This window comes from Equus caballus, unplaced genomic scaffold (genome assembly GCF_041296265.1).
Source record: "Equus caballus isolate H_3958 breed thoroughbred unplaced genomic scaffold, TB-T2T unassigned-0001431, whole genome shotgun sequence".
NCBI lineage: Eukaryota > Metazoa > Chordata > Mammalia > Perissodactyla > Equidae > Equus > Equus caballus.
In genome coordinates, this window is record NW_027222156.1 from 1 (window position 1) to 6,398 (window position 6,398).

The window sequence follows — 6,398 nt, forward strand, 5'->3', positions numbered from 1 at the left end:
AAAGGAACGGACAGCTTTCCTCCTTTGGGCCCCTGACTTGGGACCAACAGGGGAAGAGAAACAGGCCTCTCTCCCTCACACCCTGGCCCCTTCCCCCAGGACGCCCTCCTTCTAGTCAGCCCGCCTCTGGCTTTTCCACACGCCGACGACCGCTCGTCGGCATGGACCCACCTTCCTTGGGGGACACCACCACACGACTCTCCCACTCGTCTGCCTGCCTTTCGTTGGCGTCGCTGCCAAAGGCGAGGGGTAGGGGTGGCGGTGGCAGGGACGGCAGGGGCCCAGCGGCTCTCTGGAGGGTGAGGAAGTCTTGCTGGTTCTCCTAGGTCGGTGATCTTTCTCGATCTCCACACACATTCTTCGTTTGGGGAGCCAAGAGACGCCCTCTGAGGAATCCCTATGGCCAGGGTCGATCACTTACTCGCTCACTGCCTCGGCCTCGGCCTTGGCCTCTGTCCACCTTGTCTCTCTCCCTCCCTCCCTCCCTCGTCGGTCTCTGTGTGTGGACGTCTAGGTGGAGGCGAGGCAGGGAGGCCATCCACCCACCCACCCACCTCGTGGTTTACCACACGCTCTACACGGAGGTAGAATTCCCATCCCACCGAATCCATCCTTTCCACGGGGCACAAGCCAGTGGCCTTCGGGAGTCTCCCTCCCCAAGGTGGCGCATCCGTCACGGCTATCTATTTCCAGAAGGTTTCCGTTTCCAACCCCCCCCCCCCTAAAAAAAACACGGCCCCACTCCCGGATCTGCCTCACCACGACCACCACCACCGCCGCCATCTGCTGTCGCCCTCTAGGGTTGGACCGTTCTAGCTCTCTCCTCTGTGTGGAATCGCAACGTAGGTCGCCTTGGATGTCTGGCACCTCTCACTTAGCAGAAGGTTTTGGAGGCTCAGGCTGGGCCACGCTTTGGCCCGGGTCAGTGTTCCGTTCCTCGGACGGCTTCCTCGTTTTCCACGAGAAGGAGCCGTGAAGACGGAAAGGAAGGGCGGATGGATGGCTTCTCCCGTGCTACCGAGTCCCTCTCCCCTTTTCCCCAAAGCGTGAGGGGCGGTCGACAGGATCTTCTCTGATGACAAAAGTCAGAGGCACCCCGGGTCAGACACCGTGCGAGGCGTTGGTGTGTTCTCGAGACGAGAACACGTCCCCGTCAGCGTTTCCTGTCGTTCTCGTTCCGAAAGGATTCACGCGCCACCCCGTCTCCCTCAAGGTCTTAGGGCTGTCGTGCTCCGCAGCCGTCACGTGTCGTGGATCCTGGGCACCACCACGCCACCCCCCCCCCCCCCCCCCCGCCATAGCTGTCGATCGCTACGTGGCACGCCTACGTTTGCCCAAAAGAGCAGTCCGATGGACAGCGTGGGTGCTTTTCCAGCAGGCAGGCAGGTGAGAGGTCACCCCTCTAGAAGGTTTCCAAGCCCCGTTCCATTCTCAGAGGCAGCTCCTTTGGCCATCAAGGAGGCAGGCGATGGGGGTGGGGGTGGGGATGGGGATGGGGCCGGGGCCTCTGTCCCTCTGTCGCGGTAGAAATGATTGGGAAAGGAGGGACGATGGGCGTAGGTCAACCATCCTGGGCGGTGGTGCTTTGGGAGCTTTTTCTAGAAGAAGGAGCGAACGGCCTTCCCTGGGAAGGGAGGAAACCAGAGGAGGTCCCCCTCAGACCGACCTGACACGAGAAGGACACTCTCTCTCTCTCTCCCTTTTCTTCCTGACTTGAAATCAGGAGACAAAACTCCCCTGCCAAAGGGGCCCTCCCGAAACGGGGAGTGAGGAAGACCTCCTTCTCTTCACGGCTGAAGTTCTCCCTGCCTTTCCTGGACGGGAAGGATAGCACCTACGCCCGCTGCCGTCGGCGACTTTTAGTCCACCTGGAGAGGAAGAAATTCTTTCCCGTGGCCGAACCCTGGCGGTTCGTTCGTGCTGCAGAGGACGTGGCCCTCTCTGACACACCCAGGAACCTCCTCGCTCCGGGTCGCTCCGGGTCGAGGAGAGGGAGTTCTGTTCTGTGGTTTAGAATGGTGCTTAAAAAGGGACATCGCTTACAAAGGGTCCTCGTCCCCCTTCCTAAACGGACGGCTCGGCTCGGAGGCGTGAGATACGTTTCGCATCCTCCTCGTCGTCTTCACTCAAAGTTTTATTGGAGTTTTGAAGATTTTATTTTTTGTCTTTCCTTTTTCTCCCCAAAGCCCCCCGGTACATAGTTGTGTGTTCTTCGTTGTGGGTCCTTCTAGCGGTGGCATGTGGGACGCCGCCTCAGCGTGGTTTGATGAGCAGTGCCGTGTCCGCGCCCGGGGATCCGAACCGACGAAACACTGGGCCGCCTGCAGCGGAGCGCGCGAACTTAACCACTCGGCCACGGGGCCAGCCCCTTACTGGATTTTTAAAACAACTCCGGGGGCCGGCCCGGTGGCGCAGCGGTGAAGTTCGCACGTTCCGCTCCGCCGGCCCCGGGTTCGCCGGTCCGGATCCCGGGCGCAGGACCCAGCACCGCTTGGCGAGACACTCTATGGCAGGCATCCCACCTGGAAAGTAGAGGGGGATGGGCACGGATGTCAGCTCAGGGCCAGTCTTCCTCGGCCGACAGAGGAGGATTGGCGGCAGATGTTCGCTCAGGGCTCATCTTCCTCAAAAATAAAATAATAAATCGATTCGATAAAATATCAAATAACACAACCGCGGGATCACGACTTAGAGTCACCATTGGCCCGATGATGCCACTCCCCACCCCCCCCACACCCCTACCCCCCACCATTTGGAGGTGCCGTCAGTGGGATTCGTTCCTGTTTGTCCATCTTTCTTCCTCTTTTTTTTTTTTTTTTTTTAAAGACCGGCACCCGAGCTCATTGCCAATCTTATCTTTTCTTTTTATTCCTCCTCCTTCTTCTTCTTCTCCCCAGAGCACCCCAGTACCTAGTTGTATATTCTCTTTGAGGGTCCCTCTGGTTCTGCCGTGTGGGACGCCACCTCAGCGTGGGCTTGATGAGCGGTACCGTGTCCGAGCCCAGGATCCGAACCTTTGAAGCCCCGGGCCGCTGAAGCGGAGCGTGCAAACTCAACCGCTCGGCCACGGGGTCAGCCCCTTCAGAGGAGGAGGAGGAGGAGGAGGAGGAGGAGGAGGAGGAGGAGGAGGAGGCAGGCGCTGTGTGAAGTCGCCAGTGAGTCTGTGGAAAGAGACGGAGGATTTCCCATGGGAAGCTGGGGCGGGGGACACGGACCAATGTCGTGCGAACTTGAAGGTGAATGATCAAAAAACCCACACACGCCTAGAGCAGCGGGTTGCCAGTTAGGAGTTTGCTTGCCGGGCCCATAACGCAGGGCTCATCGATGAGCCAAACCGTCCGTGATCCTCAAGCAGTCTAGTAGGGTTAGAGAAAGGAGGGGGGCACTCTTTCTGCCCCAGACGAGGCGAGTTTCTCAGACAGCCACCCTGCCCCAACATCTTCCCTCCCTGCCTCCCGGCCCTTGGCGGACTGCGGCCTAAGGGTGGGGGAATTGAAGAAAGCCGTTCAATGGAAAAGAGCCCGAGGCCATGGGAGAGAGCTTCCTGCACTTGAATGAAGCCCTGACACCAGGCCCGTCGGAATGAATGGGCCTGACCTCCCCTCCCCCCTCCCCCCTCCCAGGCTGGCGAGTCCCACCGACTCGACTCGGCAGTGGAAGGCTAGGGGTTTCCTCCGAAATGGTGAACCGGCCCCCTTGTCCACAGGAAAACCACACACGGCTACAGCCTAGGCAGGATCTCGGGCCAAGTCGTCAGGGTGGCAAGATGATGGTGGATGAGAGGAAACTTGTTCTGGGACCGCCCCGCCCCCCCCATCGCCTCTCTGGCTGACAAGAGGGCTGGGGAGCGGTGAGGGTCAGGGGGAGAGTGGGGGCGGGGCCGGGACAGGGACCACCGGGCAGTAGGACGGGAGTAGCCCTGAGGCCTGCCTGCCTGCCTGCCTGCCTGCTTCCTTCCCTGCCGGCGCAGGGCTGAGAGAGGCACGGGGCACGCTGGCTCCTGCCCCTTCACTCATTCGGGAAGCCTTCTGTTGTTGCTCCTGAGGTGCCGGCTGCGGTGACAGACAGAGCAAAACTCCTCTCTCTGTCTATTTCTTCAAAGGCCCGAGTCTGAGCTACGACAGATTCCCCTGTGGCTCGACCCGCAACCTCCCATCCTGCCAGACCAGACCCCTTGTCCAAAAACCTCCACTGGAGGAGCTCTTTCACCTGACCCGGAAAGGAAACACCAGCCCTGCCTCAGCCTCACACCCACCACCACCACCACCACCACAACCATCCCCCCCCGCCCCACTCTCCTCCGGACCCAGATACCTAACAGAGAGAACAAAAATCCAAAAATCCTGCTGCTCTCCTTCTACCGCCTCCACTTTAGAAGAGTCGGTCTCCCCCGAACACCTCAGACTCTGTGACTTCCCGCGGCCTCCCTTTCCCCGTCCCCATGCTCTCCCCGGACGGGCCCCATCTTACACTCGAACGACAGCTCCACCGCTCGGGGCAGCTAGACACGATGTCCCAAAGTGGCCCAGACGGTAGCCTGGTCGATTCCAAAGGACCCACACACGCAGTCGGCCATAAACGTGGTGTGGAGATCGTGGACGTTCGCGGGCCTCTGATGAAATTGCTGCTCCGGGGACCCCGGCGTCTAGGACCCGTCTTCTCCATGTTCTTCACACTGTTGCTCCTGGGCCGGTTATTCTCTTCCCTCTCGCTGACCTTAACGTTTTGTCTCTGCCATTGAATTTTTTTTTTAAAGATTTTATTTTTTCCTTTTTCTCCCCAAAGCCCCCCGGTACATAGTTGTGTATTCTTCGTTGTGGGTTCTTCTAGTTGTGGCATGTGGGACGCTGCCTCAGCGTGGTCTGATGAACAGTGCCATGTCCGCGCCCAGGATTCGAACCCACGAAACACTGGGCCGCCTGCAGCGGAGCGTGCGAACTTAACCACTCGGCCACGGGGCCAGCCCCCTCTGCCATTGAATTTTGACTGTGCGAATGTGACTTGCCGCTGTAGGGCTGCGTGGATCTCTCAGGCATCCTGCTGTGCCATGCGGGGGGGGGGGGAATCCTTGGTGGGTGGGTCGATAGACGTCCCTTTGGTTGTCCCCTGGAGGGGAGAGACAGAGGGGACGACTCAATCCACCACGAACGCTGATGTCGCTCCGATAAACCTGTAGCGGTGATTCTAGTTTATGGCCCGTGTCCTGAAAAGAACTTCCCGAAGGGCCAGCCCGGCGGCACAGCAGTTAAGTTCGCACGTTCCGTTTTGTCGGCCAGGGGTTCGCCGGTTCGGATCCGGGGTGCGGACGTGGCGCCGCTTGGTGAGCCACGCTGTGGTTGGCGTCCCGCCTATCAACGGGAGGAGGATGGGCACGGATGTTAGCTCGGGACCACTCTCCCGGGGCAAAAAGAGGAGAATTGGCAGCAGGTGTCAGCTCGGGGCTCGTCTTCCTCGAAAAATAAATTAATTAAATAAATAAAAACAACTTCCCAAACCTCTCTGATAACTTGAAGCTTTGAAGTTTTGCGAGGTGAAATCAGGTGATAAAAAAGTCCACGGACGGGGGCAGCCCCGTGGCCGAGTGGTTAAGTTCACACGCTCCCCTTCGGCGGCCCAGGGTTTTGCCCGTTCAGATCCCAGGCACGGACACGGCACCGCTCGTCGGGCCGTGTGGAGGCGGCGTCCCACATGCCACAACTAGAACGGCCCTCAACTAAGATAGACAACTATGTCATGGGGGGGATTTGGGGAGAAAAATCGCGGGGGGGGGGGAAACAAAAACGGAAGATTGGCAACAGTCGTTAGCTCGGGTGCCAAACTTAAGACAAAAACAATTTCCTTGACGATGTAGATCATTTCCGAGTAAGATAGAACCTGAGACGTGAGTGGCTAAATAGAAGTTTATCTACTTTGGGTTTGTGAGGATACGGAAACGAAAAGACCTTTGGGTCTATCGAGGAACACGTCTCGTGCTTTATTAAAAGCTTTGACAGGGGACGGCGGCACGGCGGCATAGTGGTTAAGCTCCTGCACTCAGCTTCGGCAGCCTGGGGTCCTCGGGTTCAGATCCCGGGCGTGGACCTCCACCGCTCCTCACTCCGGGCTGTGGTGGCATCCCGTCCGCAAGATCAAGGAAGTGGGGCGCAGGTGTTACCTCGGGCCCGCTCTCCCTCAAGCAGAAAGAAGAGGAAGATTGGCAACAGGCGTCAGCTCTGTGAGGGCCGATCTTCCTCACCCAAAAACTAAAGTGAGATGAAATCAAATAAAGCGAAGGAAGAGATAAACCTATGAAATCCCATGTTTCTAAAAGTGGCCAAGTGTTTAGAAATTGGCCAAGCGACAGACTGCTCATGGGAAGGACAGTTCCTAATTGCTGACTTCTTAGTTTTCACCAAAAT